Source organism: Cebus imitator, unplaced genomic scaffold, assembly GCF_001604975.1.
Source record: "Cebus imitator isolate Cc_AM_T3 unplaced genomic scaffold, Cebus_imitator-1.0 Scaffold134, whole genome shotgun sequence".
NCBI lineage: Eukaryota > Metazoa > Chordata > Mammalia > Primates > Cebidae > Cebus > Cebus imitator.
The window spans coordinates 4,993,351-5,010,410 of NW_016107449.1; the positions used below are offsets into that span (position 1 = coordinate 4,993,351).

Consider the following 17,060-nt stretch of genomic DNA (forward strand, 5'->3'; position numbering starts at 1 on the left):
AAAAAAAGAAAAAGAAAAAAAGAGATTTGCATCAGAAAGCATCACTCAACAAGGTCTGAAGGACCCCCAATGCTATGGTTTGTGGTTTGCATATGTTTTCTTTTTCCCCAACAAAACTCATGATGAATTTTTTTTTTTTTGAGATGGGGTCTCACTCTGTCACCCAGGCTGGGGAGGCTCAATGCAGCCTCCACCTCCTCCTAGGCTCAAGTGATCCTCTCACCTCAGTTACTCAAGTAGCTAGGAGCAAGACACTCTGCTAATTGTTTTTTCCGACTAGCTAGAAGCACATGCCCAGGCTGCTCATAATGCCTGGGCTCAAGTGATCCTTCCCCCTCAGTCTCCTAAAGTGCTGAAATTACAGGCTTGAGCCACTCACTCGCCCTCGTGTTGGTGTTGAAATTTGATCCCTGATGTGGCAGTGTTGGGAGCCGGGGCCCAATGGGAAGTGTTTGGGTGGTGGGTGCAGAAGCCGCATGAATGGCTGCTGCCATTCTCATGGTAGTGAATGAGTACTTGCTCTGAGAAGCTGAACTGGTTCTCATGGGAATGGATGTGTCCCCTCAGGCGCGGTCTGTTTTGAAGCCAGAATGCCCCTTGGCACTGTCTTTGCATGTCGCCATTTCCCTTTTGACCTTCCCCGCCATGTTATGATGTCGCAGAGAAGCCCTCACCAGAAGCCAGGGTCATGCTGCCCTTGAACTTCCCAGCTTGCAGAGCTGTGAGCTAAATAAACCTCGTCTTTACAAATTACCCAGTCTCAGGTATGCTGAGACTATAGCAACACAAAACGGACTAAGACACGCACGGCATGCTCTCTCCTTTTCACTCATGTTACTGGCTTTGTTGAGAATGAGGACACTCCCTTTATGCCTAGAGAAGGAACTTGAGGCTGGTATAAGGTCAGAACCAGGGACTGAATCCAGGACTAACTGACATGGATGCCATTGCCACATTGCTACATAGAAGTGTCCAGTGGGTACCATGGGCCTTGCACAGAATGACCATCTGCCAGTGGAAAGAGCCCAATGCCCTCTGTTTGCCTGCATCACAGCCTAGTGAATTATGAGGAGACAAAGAAGCAACGAATTTGAGGTGCACATCTCTCAGCCTGCTCAGGCTGATGTAACAAAATGCTATAGATTGGGTGGCTTAAACCACAGAAATGTATTTCTCACAGTTCTGGATGGTGAAAGTCCAAGGTCAAGGTGATAACATGATCAGGTTCTGGTGAGGGCTCTCTTTATAGTTTGTAGATGGCCACCTTCCTGCTGTGTCCTCACATGACAGAGAGAGATAGAGAGAGAGAGTGAGAGAGAGATCTGTCTCTTCCTCTCCTAAGGGTCCCATCCTTATGATCTCATTAAATCTTAATTACCTCCTAAAGACCCTATGTCCAGATACAGCCACATAGGGGGTTAAGGCTTCAATATATACATTTAGTGAGGGGACATAATTCAGCCCACAGCACTGGGGCCATAAGTAAGGCTATCAGTTGGCAGAGAGTAAGCCAATAGAGAAGTTAAATAGGCTAATGAGATAAAGAATAACTCAAGAGATGCTGGTTGGCATGGGTGGGGTGGTCAGTGTAATATGGGGGGTATGGCATGTCTTCTACTGGAGCTGTTATATAATATCTAATAAACGCATTCTAAAATTTGAAAGAAAAACAGTATGTTAACAACATTGCTCCACTGTTTTTTGGCTTGCATTATTTCTGATGAGGAATCTGTTGTCGTTTCATCTCACTCCTCTTTAAAGAATGTGCTTATTGTCTCTTGTTGCTTTTAAGACTTTATCACGGGTTTTGAATAGTTTGATTATGATATGCCTTGGGGTCGTTTTCTTTACGTTGTTTATGATTGAGATTCATTGAGCTTCTCAGGTTTGTAGGCTTTCATCAAATTTGGAAAAGTTCTGGTCATTATTTCTTGAGGCCACTTGAAGTTGTCCCCTTCCTCACTGATACCCTGCTCATGGTTTTACATTCTTTTTTCTCTGTGTGTTTTATTTTGGGCAGTTTCAAATACGTCTTCAAGTTTACTTCTTTTCCCAGCAAGGTCTAATCTGTAATTAATCCCATTCAGTGCAGTTCTCATCTCAGACATTGTAGCTTCATCTCCAAAAGTTTGATATGAGTCTTATATATGTCTTCCACATCTTACCTTTTTAATCATGTGGAATACAGTTATAATAGCAGTTTCAACATGCGTGTCTGCTAATTCTAACATCTGCATCAGTTCTGATTTGTTTTGTTGACTGATTTTTCTCCTCATTGTGGGTTGTATTTTCTTGTTTCTTTGCCTTCCCAGTAATTTTTTGATTAGTGTCAGAAGTTGTATTATTTTGTTAGGTGTGGAAATTTTCAGTACTCCTATAAACATTCTTAAATTGATTTTCAGATGTAGGTAAGTTACTTGGAAAGCATTTGATATATTCATGTCTTGCATTCATGACTTGTTAGGTGGGACTGGTGCAATGTTTGGTTTAGGATTAGTTATTCCCTGCTACTGAGATGGGTCCCTTTTGTGTACCCTACCCATCGCCTCGTTCATCTTAAAGTTCTCAAGTCTGGCTGGTGGGAACAGGCGGCGTTCCCAGCCTTGTGTGAGCATTAGACGCTGTCATGCTTTTTCTAATCCATTTGAGTGGTTCTTTCCCCTGCCTTGCAGTTTCCTCACCCACATGGACAGATCAGTAGTCAACTGAATGCTCCCAGGGAGGCTTCTGCACATCTCCAAGCTTCTCTCTCTGTGCAACACTCTCCTTTCCAGTACTATGTCCTGACAACTCTGCCTGCCTTGGTCTCCCCAGACTCAGCTCCCTCTCCTCAACTTAGGGCTCTCCTTGGGCTCCACTTCCCTTTGCTGTGGGCTGGGAACTCTCTCAAGGCCATCAGCTGGATCAACCATCGGGTTCACCTTACGTGTTTTCCATCTCTCAAAGATCACTGTCCTTCATTGTCTGATGTCCAATATCTTTTTAAAAATTTGTTTCTTCCATTTTGGCAGCTATTTAGTCGATTCAGGTGGGAGGCAAAGTCTGGTTCACCCCAAAATTTGAAAACAATTATTGAATTCCACAACATCTGCTCCTAGGATTTTGGGTAAGGGTTTTGCAGACCTTAGGGCAGCCATTATCCTTACTGGTAGTAGATATAAATACAAACTCCAAAGGATCTTCTTGACAGTTTTACATTTTTGGGGGGCTGACTTCTGGTCAAGGTTGATTAGTTTGCTAAGAGAGATACTGTGGACTGTTTCTGCCAGCCACACTCAAGATACTGTGTAGCATGATTTAGCCAAAATACCACAGGCTGGGAAGTGAAAGACTACAATTTCCAGACTCAGGTCCAGTGTAGGTTCTACATGGGACTGAGTTTCATGTAGAAACGTGGAGGATGAACACGAACACCCTGAGAAGGAGACTCTGCCTCCACTCCACGGAACACCATGAGGAAGAGATGCGTCCACTGCATTTCTTGCTTTTTCTGGCAAGCCTGGCTGTGGCAGTACTTGGTGTCAGCTGTATTAGAATCCCATGGGAGCAGAGATCAGGGCTTAGTGTACCCATTTTGCTGGTGTGGATTATGGCAGAGAGGATTGGCCATGGAACTGGCAAGTGTTGTGGCAGTTTCTCACTTCCACAAATTCCTCACTGTGGCAGATCAGCTAGAGCCATTTTCTGACTTTTTCATGGAAGACAGTCTAAAGCCGGCTCCTCCAGCCCATTCAAGGAATTGCATAAAGCCCCCATAACAGGCAGTACATTGCTTTCTGTTTAAACAGGCCAGAGAGGATTGTGCTGTCTGCAATGGAACCCTACCTGAGAGATGACCATGGTACTTACTCACAGTGTGGTTGAGGAAGAGGAGATGAGCTGGCCCTGCCCTTTCCTGGTTCGTGTGTGCCTGCTTTGCCAGGCTTTGCAATCTGTAGTTTCTTTTGAACAATCCATTAAGTGTTCATGTTGATTTTGTGGGGAGTTAGTTTAGTTAAGACCAGAACCAGATACACAAAAGCTGCAGTAGGTTCCAAAGTTAACTAATATGGGCTGGATGTGGTGGCTCACACCTGTAATCCCAGCACTCTGGGAGGCCAAGGCAGGTGAATCACCTGAGGTCAGGAGTTCAAGACCAGCCTGGGCAACATGGTGAAACCCTGTCTCTACTAAAAATACAAAAATTAGCAGGACGTGGTGGTGCACGCCTGTAATCCCAGATACTCAGGAGACTGAAGCAGGAGAATAGCTTGAACCCAGGAGGCAGAAGTTGCAGTGAGCCAAGACTGTGTCATTGCACTCCAGCCTGGGTGACAGAGTGAGACTCCGTCTCTAAAACAAACAAGCAAACAAACAAAAAACAAAACTAACTAATAAGGTTGGCCCCTCCAAGCTGTGACACTGTTCCATTATGGTGAGTGTGTTGAGGTTATGTAGGATGCACAGCTGTCTTCCATCTGGCCCAAGAGGGCACCCATGTGTGTGCTTTGAATACTATTAAACATGATTTCTGTTTGTTTGTTTTTTTTAAGATAAAAATACAAATAGAAGTTCCACTATTTTCTTCCTCCACACATGAATTATCCTGGGTATCTCCTGAGGTATTTTATCAGAGAAGCAAAATTATTCTCATGTCCCAAACATAATTTTTTGTTTTTGGCCAATCTTCTTATGATAGCTAAATGATGAGTCAAACACAACAACTGCTTTTTCTAAAGAATGGTCATTGCATGACGGAAACCCTACTCCCATTTGTCCTGTATGAAGGAAATTAGAGAGCCAGGAAACTCTGGTTCCTGTCCTATTGGTGCCACTGTCTTGGTTGTGACATGTGGAAAGCCCGCTCACTCTGGTTCTCACTTGCCTCCCTTGTACGAGGCAAGTGTGCAGGGCTGTAGGTAGGGTCTACCTGGCTCCTGGGTTCCCAGGGAGGAGAGCTGTGCTGTTTGCAAGCTTGCTGCAGGTCTTACTTCTAGGAGCAAACAGCAGTTCCCCTGAAGTCCTTTTCATCTCCTGATGCAATCATCTGAAATAGGTTCTGGGTAGTGGGCTCCGGCATAGGTTTTATATTCTACTCTGCGTTGGAAATATTTTTCTACATTTTCTGTAATAAACACATATTGCTTTTGTAGTGGAAAAATTTTTAAATTAAACAAATATGCTTAATTAAGTAGCCCTCAAAAAGAACCCTACAAAGACTCAGGTCTGGGGGGAAGGAGAAGAATTTATTTTCACAGTTCCAACAACAATAAAACAACTCATTTGTTGGAGTTCAGCAAAAAGTATTTATATTAAAGCAGCTTAGCAGCCTTCAAGATAACCACGGCTCATCAGCTATTATTTTAAACTCATAAATAATAACCCTCAACCACATGCTGCCAGATGGATATGTAATGAAATGGAGGAAGAAAATCTATAAAGGACTTTAACTCCTGCTGCACAGGTTTGAAAAGAACGGCAGTTTTATAAAGATGTGCAGAGGGACCGAAGTCAGTTCTGAGCACATCAGTCAGCATTCCTAAACCCCAGATCAAGACTTGAGCTCTGATAACAAGGCAAGATGTTAGTAACCAAGGTTGTCTTGATATCTCTGGCAGGGAAGTGCCAGGCTGCCTGGGGTTGGCCAGCTGAGCTTCAAACAAGTACACGGATAGGATGAGATGGAATTTTTATCTTACCTAGCAAGGCCGAATGTTACAGACCTTGTAAGGCCTGTAGAATAAACAAGTGCCCCAGAAAGCTCTGCCCCTTCTCCTACAACTGCCCCCTTCCCCATCTGTACACCTCTGGGACATGATCTGGGGAGAATGTTCTTTAACTGACCCCACAAAAGCAGGCACGGAGAGAAATCACCTCCTCCGTCTCCATTGGGTCCTTACTGAGTATGCATCTGTTCGCTACCACACTGGCATGTCTGAAACTCGGACCCAAATAGGGCTGGCCATTAGCATTTTAGGGAATGATTGTTCATAGATGCTGCGTCCAACGGACCCTCTACAAATTCCGTGGAGGTGACTGGTCTACAGCAGCACCATCCAACACAGCTTTCCACAACAATGGAGATGTTCTATTTTCTGCTGTCTGATATGGTAGCCACTTGTCACATGGGGCAGTTGACTACTGTGGACAGTGCAGGTCTAAAGTATTTGTGATTATTGACAATGCATGAAACAATGTTCCAAAGCAGCTTTTAAAACTGTATGATATTAGATTCTAGACACACTTTACAACTCAAACAGCTCTTAATTTGAAATTTTAAATGGGATTCAGGACCTAGTCTGCTTTGGGTGTCCAGTGGCTTGAAATGAAATCATTTTTAAGTGAAGCTTATGTAGAAGCATTTGATCCATCCCTTTGCTATAAAGTGCCCTGGAGGTACATTATTGACTCAGCACATTTATTCTAAGTAAAGCACCAGATTTCTCACTTATTTAATTATTGATAATGACCTCTCTTTAAAGAAATTATTTTCTTAGCCCATGACTGAAAACAATCATATTCAACATATACTACCACACAATTTTCAAAATAAGATATAGCAAGCACATACACTAACTCAATTTAATGCATTTGCTCATTTAAATTATTAAAGGAAGCACTGCATTTTCCTAAATTTGTATTAATTTGGGAGGGGGAGGGAATACCGCATAAAAGGCTGGAAGTGTTTCTGTCTCTCCATAAAGGCTAATATTGACGTGTAGTGCACATGAACACACGAGTTAAAGTCATTACAAAACTCTGCCCTTGTGTAGTACTTTACATACTTCAAAAAACTTTTTGCACTTGTACTTTAGTTTCCATTAAATATACTTTTTTTTTTTGAGACAGAGTCTCGGTCTGTTGCCCAGGCTGGAGTACAGTGGCACAATCTCAGCTCAACACAGCCTCCATCTCCCAGGTTCAAGTGATTCTCCTGCCTCAGTCTCCTGAGTAGCTGGGACTACAGGCATGCACCATCATGCCCAGCTAATTTTTTTATTTTTAATAGAGACGGGGTTTCACCACGTTGGCCAGGATGATCTTGATCTCTTGATCTTGTGATCCACCTTCCTTGGCCTCCCAAAGGGCTGGTATTCCAGCAACGAGTCACCGCTCCCGGCCCAACGTATACTTTTATTCCATGACGTGGGAAGATTTATCATGGATTACATCTCCATCTTATTCGTGAGGAAACTAATGTTCAATGAGATTAAATGGCTTGTTCAAGTTCACAAAGCTGATAAGCAGGAACGCAGGAATTTGACCCCTCTGTTGGTCTTAGTCTAGTGTCCTTTCCACACTAAGGAAAGGGAAGTGATGATTTGCTTTTACAGATTGTAGGAGTTTCAAAGTAAATTCTCTTAAGATATATACCAAGCGGGCACCGGGTCACAGGACAAAGAGGGTGGTCAGGGTGGCAGGTAAGAAGGCGGGGGGCGGGGCAGCGAGAGGTAACTGAGAGGTGGCAGTGGTGGGCTCACCATGAAGTGTTTCTTTGTTTTTATAAAGCTTGGTGAAAAGTTGAGGTTTTTTTCTCATTTGTTTGTTTATTTGTTTTTAGTAATATTGCAGATATGGGCCAACAGGCATGTATGAAGTGTGTTTCACACTGCATGTGATTTGTCCTATGTACAGCTCACATTTCAGCACGGTCTTCTGGGATGCAGGGCCATCCCTGTGCTGAAACTCTCCACCCCGAGTATTAATATGTGATTTAAATGTACACATTTCCTTTCAAATAATGAAAGCACTGGTTTTCTTGCACAGCCAGGGAGAATGCCAACGCCTTCCTCTGCTGCCAGGAAGGGTGGTGTAAGGACTGTGGGAGTGCACGTTGACCAAGCGGGGTGAGGAATCCTGGTGGAGAGTTACCTGTTAATAGGCAGAGGCTCCCCCCTCATTCCCAACTTCAGATTGATGTTAACCGGGGCTCAATTTCCTCATTCATTTCTTACATTCTCGGTAATAAAAGCCTTAACCATAAAACAAAATCTTGGCTGTTAGAGGGGATACTCATGTTTCTTTCAGTCATTCACAGGCACTGTCCTCCAGGCAAACATTCTTACTAACACTAGTGAGACTGAGGCACTTGAAACCAGAATTTATACATTCCTGATACCTCAAAACCATAAAAAAAAATCTCAATCCAAGCCTTTCCAATAAATCCTAACATGATACGCCAAGTGCTATTTTCATGGTAAATGAGGTAGGTTTTTAAAAGTTCATACTTCACACAGAACTCCCTGTGTTCATTTCTCCGAACATTCATTTTGGACTATGCAAATGGTTGAGTGTGTTCTTCCACACTATAATCTTTGGCATGAATATCTGGAGGGACATGTGCTGGCTATAACTTCAGGGCAGTTCAAATACGGCCTCACCTTTCATCTCAGGAAAGGTTAGTACCACACAAATGCCATAGTGGGAAGATGTGAGAAGGTAACATACACTAGAAAAGATCGGAAAACAGGACCGTCGATAAGAACGGATACACTTTGTGGCCAGCGGACTCTGGCCTCCTCCTTGGTCTACACTTCCAGATCTAAGGTTGACCATCTTGGGAACAAGTAAGGTTCAAAAATTTGAGTTTGGCCTCGTGGCCTGTGGAATAGTAGGAGAAGCATCTCTGGGTAGGGATCTGCCTGTTGGAGCAAGGAGGCCAAGGTGTGATCAGTGAGGAATCCCCAGAGTATGTGAGCAAACTGACCTCGATTGCCTTTTATGAGGGCGAAGAAATAGCCTGTAATTGAATGAGTGGGAAGCAAAAGGAAGAGAATGGATTTTGATTTTAGCAAATCATTTGGGAAAGGATTCTTTACGAGGCTGTCACACAGAACTGGCACGATCTGAAGTGAAAGGAACCTTTACAGAGTCTACAGAGAGCAGGTCAGTGGTGTGGCCGCAGGGAAGCATGTGTGGGGTGAGGTGGGGGTGGATATATTCGGAGGATTACCATCCACCACCTTTTAGGTATGGACCAAAAAGTTGAGAAGCTGGAGTGGGCAGTCATCGTTCAAGAAGATTTTGATAAACCTGGAAAAACGGTCTCCTGGAATGTAGTGTGCTATTTAATATCGGACACAGCAAAAGGCTGCTGACTACAGAGAACAGAAAAACATGTTACAGTCATGATCAAATGATTCCAACTGGAGTCAAATCAATAAATTTGGGGGCCACATGGGCTGGCAGCATCCTGTTTTGCAGCTCCAAAGACAGATAACACGGGTGGCTTTTCTAAAGGAAGAACTGGAGCCTGAGTTCAAAAAGGTAACGGCAGCCTTTGAGAGGGCTGCTCGAACCCCATTGAGAACACTGCACAGCAGCACTGGGTCTCCGAATGTAGGCCACTGGAGTGTGTGTGGAGGCGGTGGCGGCGCAGGGCAGTCTTTGAGAGCTCAGCGTATTAAGATGTGAAAAGAGAAGGTTTAATCAAGGTTTGTGAGTACCTGATGGGCTCATACAAAGAAGCTAAGGCAAGACCTATTCACATCGCCAGGATAAAGGATGCACAGACTGCTAATTAAGGTGAAGAAGGGCGAGATTCGGTTGGTGAGACCTCTCTTTTGCAGGGTCATCAATAAGTGGGGTTAAAAGAAGATGAAGCAGAGTCAAGAAAGCCGAGAAGACACGGGACAGGCTTGTTAAAGTCCTTGACAGGCGGCATCTCAGGAAGCCGCTCAGCCTCCCTCTCCTCTCCAACCCAGCTCCCATTTCCCACTTCTCCACACCCTCATTGACGTTCCTTTTGCCCCAGTGTCCTGAAGGGAGGAGCATTTTCAGCAGGGCAGAAGGTGCTGCCATTCTAAATACTGCCAAGGACTTGTCGGGGGTGAGGACAGGACCGCGAGGTTTCAGAGAGGAAGGTGCAGGTGTGTGTGAGCGTGTGACTGTGCGTGTGTGTGAGTGGATATGAGTGTTGTGTGAGTGTGCATGAGTGTGTGCACATGTATGAGTGTGCATGAGTGAGGCCTGTGGGGACAGAAATGTTTTTAAGGGGAAGATTGGGAAAAGGAAGATTTTTAGTAACATATTTGTGTGACTTTAAATGCTGGTTGGGTCAGAGAGCAACAAATGATATAAAATTGGCTCTATTCATTTTCCAAAGTAGTAAATCAATCAATTGATCAACCCTCTCTCTCTCTCTCTCCCTCTCTCTCTCTCCCTCTCCCTCTCTCTCTCTTTCACACACACACACACACACACACACACACACACACACAGTCACCAATGGTGGATTAGTTCTCTCTCTCTTCAGTGCCAGTGGTTTGTACTGGCACTCAGAGGTGAAAACAAAGAATAAAATATCGGTGGAATCCAAGCCAGCCTGGGCGGCAGAACCTTCGCTTATTGTGGTCCCGTGACAGCTGTCTGCCTGTGTCTCATGGTGGCTGACAGCTCGGCCGCCACCTCGTGTCCCCATATGGCTCCAAGTGAGCCCCTCGCAGGCAGCCAGGGTCTGCCGGGGAGGCCTCGGCTACCACAGCAACACCTGACCCTCAGGGCTGCCACGGCTCCCACTGGCACAGCTAGTGCCTGCGCTGCTTTGGCCCTCGACGGAGTGAGAATAGATAGGGGGAGGTGGAGAGGAAGGATCCAGAGGGTTTCTCCGAACGCGGAGAGGAACTGAACTGAAGTCGTGCCTAACTTGCAGAAGAACCGTGCAGCTGGTTAACTGTCAGCCTTCCTGGCAGCAGCGAGCAGCCACGGCGGATGGAAGTGTGCAAATAAAACGTGCCTGTTCTGAACAAGAGAGGGTGCTGACGCTGCCAAGGTCAGGAAAACAATCGGTAATCATATCGCGGCCAAAATCAGCTCAACCATTCACCCTGCTTGGAAAGAGCCTCGCCAGCTGGTCTGACAACAGACAGGGTAGGAGTGCTGGGCCAAAAATGAGCACTAGGACCTGGCAGCATTTCGTGGCACTTGAGAAGAATGTGGCCGCAGCTGCATGTGCCTACGAGCACAGCCTGGAGCCACTGACAAGGCGCAGCGCTACTCTCAGGACTCACTTAGAAATGACTGGCAGCCACCTTCCTGCCCCTGCTCCTTTCAGATGACGTCCATCGGCACCTCCTGATATCCGCTGTCACCCTGTTTTGCCACCCCAAACACTCATCTCAAATCTAATTAACTTTTGAAATGATTACTATCGTCAGTTAACAGCAGCACCTGTTGTAGTCTCAAACTCACCAAGTCCGTCTGTTTCAGAATCACCTTCTATTTAGAAAGAAGCAAACCAGGTAGGACTTTGAATACGGTCAAATGTGAAATATTTTTTTTTTTCCAGAAAGTCTTAGCATATCATTCCCCACCAACCAAAAGCTTTCTGTAACAAACAACTGATTCTCCCCTAACTAAAATATTTTGGGTAAGGTTGACCACAACAATAAAACCCTATATATAAGCGAAGGAGCAAATGAATTCGTTTTAAAAATATTTGTGTTTTTCATTATTTAAGATAAATATTGGAGCCAAGTCTACAAAGATTTGAGGAGGGACAGCTCATGATTTTGACGTTTAATACTTAACAATACGTAGTTTATATTTGAAAGCATCAGGAAGGTATCCTTACACATAAAAGTTTTCAGGGACTAAGTACCCTTTCTGAAAAATAAAAATAAAAATCCATTTATGATAAGAATGCTTACAAAACCAGTAATCAAAAGGAACTTTCTTAATCCCATAAAGAACATCTATAAAAAACACATATGGCAACGATTACACACTTAATCTTGACCCCTTCCTCTTTCAGATTAAGAATGGTGCAAAGGTGCCATCCCTCACTACCCCTACTCCACTTTTTATATTTATTTATTTATTTTTGAGACAAAAATCTTACTCTTTCACCCAGGCTGGAGTGCAGTGGAGCAATCTCAGCTCATCGCAACCTCTGCCTCCCGGATTCAAGTGATTCTCATGCTCCAGCCTCTCGAGTAGCTGGGATTACAGGTACAAGCCAGCACACCCAGCTAATTTTCGCATTTTTAGTAGAGAGGGGGTTTTCCCATCTTGGCCGAACTGGTCTCAAACTCCCAATCTACGGTGATCTGCCTGCCTCGGCCTCCCAAAGTGCTGGGATTACAGGTGTGAGCTACCGCACCTGGCCGATCTTTTTATTACAAATCTTAGCCAGTGCAGTAAGGTGAGAAAAGAAAATAAATATTATAAAAGTTGGAAAAGAAGAAATGAAGCTGTCACTATTTGCAGATGATATTTTTCTATTTGGAAAATCTAAAAATCAATAGGTAAATTATCTCAGATTTCCAGGATACAGAACCATCCAAAAATTAGTGAATTTCTATACAAAAGCAGCAATTCATAAAAAATGATATTTATAACAATATAAAGCATCTTGGATCATATGAAACAGAAACTGTGCAAGCCATTCATGGATAAAATGATAAACCTTTATTGAAAGACATTAAAGAATACTTAAATTGAGAGCTATACTATGTTATGATATTGGACTGAATATCAAAGATGTCAATTCTTGCCTAATTGATCTATGATTTAATGCATTTCTTATCAAATCCAATGGGGCTTGTCATGGATCTTGACAAGTTGATTACAAAACTATTATAAGAGGGAAAGGACAAAAGTGTCCAAGATGCTCTTGAAGAAGGCAAACATTCTATTAAATTAAGAATATTGTTGACATCATAAAGAAAGCAAAAAGACAAGCTTCAAAGTTGGTTAAAAATATATAACCAACACAAGTTTCTCCCCAATTTGTTTATAAATGACTACTGTGAATCAATAATGAGAAGACACCCCCACTCCGTGAACAAATATGAATCAGCATTTCACAGAAACTACCACAAATGACCCATGAACAAATGAAAAGGCAGTTAACTGCATCATTAAGTGGAGAAGGGTACATTAAAGCCCCGGGAGGATAACTTTGTGTGCCACTAGACTGGCCAAATTTAACAGTACCAAGGTTTGGCAGGTCTGTGGTGCAAGAGGAGCTCTCATTCACTGCTGGGAAAAGTTTAAATAAATATGACAGTCATGGGACCTAATCAAACTCCAGAGCTTCTGTATAGCAAAAGAAACAGTCATTAGAGTGAACCAGCAACCAAGAGAATGGGAAAAAATTTTTGCAATCTACCCATCTGACAAAGGGCTAATATCCAGAATCTACAAAGAACTTAAACAGATTTACAAGAAAAAAACAAACAAACCCATCCAAAAGTAGGCAAACGATATGAACAGACACTTTACAAAAGAAGACATATATGAGGCCAACAAACAAATGAAAAAATGCTCATCATCACTGGTCAGTAGAGAAATGCAAATCAAAATGACACTGAGATACCATCTCACACCAGTTAGAATGGCGATCATTAAAATATCTGGAGACAACAGATGCTGGAGAGGATGTGGAGAAATAGGAACACTTTTACACTGTTGGTGGGAGTGTAAATTAGTTCAACCATTGTGGAAGACGATGTGGCGATTCCTCAAGGACCTAGAAATAGCAATTCCATTTGACCCAGCAATCCCATTATTGGGTATATATCCAAAGGATTATAAATCATTCTCTTATAAGGACACATTCACACGAATGTTCATTGCAGCACTGTTTACAATAGCAAAGACCTGGAACCAACCCAAATGCCCATGGATGATAGACTGGACAGGGAAAATGTGGCACATATACACCATGGAATACTATGCAGCCATAAAAAACGATGAGTTTGTGTCCTTTGTAGGGACATGGATGAACCTGGAAACCATCATTCTCAGCAAACTGACACAAGTACCGAAAATCAAACACCACGTGTTCTCACTCACAGGCAGGTGTTGAACAATGAGAAAACATGGACACAGGGAGGGGAGCATCACACACTGGGGTCTGTGGGGGGAACAAGGGGAGGGACAGTGGGGGGTAGGGAGTTGGGGAGGGATAACATGGGGAGAAATGCCAGATATAGGTGATGGGAAGGAAGGCAGCAAATCACACTGCCATGTGTGTGCCTATGCAACAATCTTCCATGTTCTTCACATGTAGCCCCAAACCTAAAATGCAATAAAATATAAATAAATAAATACGACAGTCATGTGTCACCTAATGACGGGAACAGGTCCTGAGAAACGCATTGCTGGCAACCATCCGTGAGTGCACTTACACAAACCTAGATGGTCTAGCCTACTACCACACACCTGTCGAGTATGCCCCTGTTGCTCCTAGGCTACAAACTTGCACAAGTTTTTGCACTGAATACCGTAGGCAATTGTAACTCCATGGTAACTGTTTGTGTATCTAAACATAGAAAAGGTACAGCAAAAATATGGTATAAAGCATTTTAGAAGATTATACCTGTAGAGGGTACTTACCATGAACGGAGCTTACAGGACTGGAAGTTGCTCTAGTTAGTGAGTGAGTGAGCGGTGAGTGTGAAGGCCTCGGACATTACCATATAATACTGAAGATACTATAAACAGTACATTTAGTCTACACTAAATTTATAGAAATGTGTTTTTCTATCTTTCTTATTCTTTAATAATAAGATAACCTTAGCTTACTCTTTGTACTTCATAATCTTATTTTGTTACAACTTTTTGACTCTTTTGTAATAATAGCACTTAGCTTAAAACACAAGCACAAGGCCGGGCGTGGTGGCTCATTCCTGTAATCCCAGCACTTTGGGAGGCCAAGGCGGGTGGATCACCTGAGGTTGGGAGTTTGAGACCAGCCTGGCCAACATGGTGAAACTCTGTCTCTACTGAAAATGCAAAAATTAGCCAGATGTGGTGGCACATGCCTGTAATCCCAGCAATTTGAGAGGCTGAGGCAGGGGAATCACTTGAAGCCAGGAGGTGGAGGCTTCTATGAACCCAGATTATGCCACTGCACTCCAGCCTGGGCAACAGCAAGACTCCATCTCAAAAACAAAAAGAAAACAAACAAAAAACCCCCATAGCACATTGTATAGCTATTCAAAAATATTCGTGTCCTTATTCTATGCAGTTTTTTCTATTTACAATTTTATTTTTTACATTTTAAACTTTTTGTTAAAAACCAAGACACAGACACACACATTATCCTAGGCCTACACAGGGTCAGGACCTCAAGATCACTGTCTTCCCTTCCACATCTTGCCCCACTGGAAGGGCTTCAGGGGCAATAACACACATGGAGCTGCCATCTCCTGTGACAGTAATGCCTTCTGAATACCCCTCAAAGGACCTATCTGAGACTGAGTTAACCTTTTCTCATAAGTAGAAGGCATACACTTGAAAATAACAATCAAATGTATAATCTATTAAATACATAAACCAGTAACACGGTTACTTATTACCATTTGAAGTGTTCTGCAGTGAACATAACTGTGTGCTATACTTTTACACCAACGGGGCAGTACAGTAGGTTTGGTCACCTCAGCATCACACAAAACACGTGGCTCATGTGTTGTGTTAGGCGATAGGAAGGTGGCCCTTGGAGATGGAAATTTTTCAGTTTCATTATTATCTTATGGGACCACGATTGTATATGTAGTTCATTGTTGACTGGAAAGTCTATATGGCACGTGACCACACTTGGGAAACATCTGGGCATCAACTAGTGAAGCTGAAGATGTGCATGTCCTGTGACCCGGCAGTTCTAGGACTAGGATATCTAGAGAGTTTCTGCACATGAGGTACGTCCACAACGTTCACAACGTCCGACCGTAATGGCCCTGAACCGGAACCAGTGTCAACACAGTCAACAGGAAAATCTATGGCTGAATCGTGACCATTACATGATGGAATACCACACAGCAGGGAGAATGAATGAACCACAGCTACAGACATCATCCTGGATGGTTCTCACCAACACAGTGCAAACTGAACACTCGCTTTCTTTGATAAGCTATAAACTGAGTCAGAAGTAGGCAAGGCAAACTCAAATATTATTTAGGAAATCACACGTGTCTATGTACACATCTTTAAAACAACGGTTGACAAAGTACGACTGAGAGCAAATCCGGCCCAATGCCCATCTTGGCGAATGAAGCTTTCTTGGGACGCAGCTGTGTCCATTTGTTTACACATCATCTATGGCTTCTTTCTCACTACAAATGCAGAGTTGAGGACTTGCAACTGAGGCTATATCTGCCCTTTATAGAAGAAGTTCAGTGATCCTTGCTTTATAGGCAACAGAATGAAAAACTCAAACTTCAGGACAGTGGCTATCTCCTAGGAGATGGTGGGGTGATGAGAGAGGGACTTCCTGCCTGCTAATATAAGGCATTATTTCTTCACTAGGCAGTGGACCCGTAGAGTTCCAGCATTATTTTTCCCTTTAAAGTCCATACATACTTCACATACTTTTTTATTTGTATGATGCATTCTACAATTTAAAAAAATTTAAGAGGCAAGAGAGATTGTTGGCTATCCTGGCAATTGCTTCTATGGGTGTTGAGAACACTGGAACTGCACGGTTTTCATTCACGTTTGTATCTAGTGCTGGCTCTGCAACACCTTGCTTTGTGAATAGAGGGAAAGTCTCCTAACTTTGCTAAGAAGCAGGCTACATTTAGAGGTAGATTTCCACTTGGAAATTCTATGCCTTCCTATTGGATAGGATGAAGTGTGTCTCAAGAGTTTCAAAAGACTAAGGTTTCAAGTCTCCCCAGCCTGTCAGTGTAGGAATTCCCTTAACAATACCCTGGACAAATGGCCACCCTGAGCCTGCCTGAACACATGCCATGAGGAGGAAGGCTGGAGTCACAACACCTGTCCCATGAGTCCCATCAGGATCAGACCCTTCCACATGCTGTTCCCAAATCTACCTCCGGCATTTCTGACCACTGCTCTTGACAGTCCCACGTGGAAAGGGACTTGAATATCATCTCCTCCGAGCCTGTCCATGGGGGGCTTGGTTGTACCTGGGGTCCAGGCCCTGGTATGGCCACAGGGGCCATGTGTGGATACATCTGGAGTCCATGTCCTCCCTCCTGTGACTCACTGCTTCCCAGCCCACATTAGCCTCAGATGTTCTTCGTTAGAATGAAACTTCTGCCACTTGGCTTCTCTCAGCGATTCCCGTTTTGCTCTCTGGTACATCACAACACACGTCCCTCATTCATGAGACG

The 17,060-nt window shown here is 43.6% G+C and overlaps 1 protein-coding gene across 4 annotated transcripts in view; it reads right to left on the reverse strand.

The window, feature by feature from the left end:
* CFAP61 (cilia and flagella associated protein 61) overlaps positions 1-17,060 on the reverse strand; it is a 302,253-nt gene that overhangs the window by 38,550 nt on the left and 246,643 nt on the right. The gene's annotated exons all lie outside the window — the stretch shown is intronic.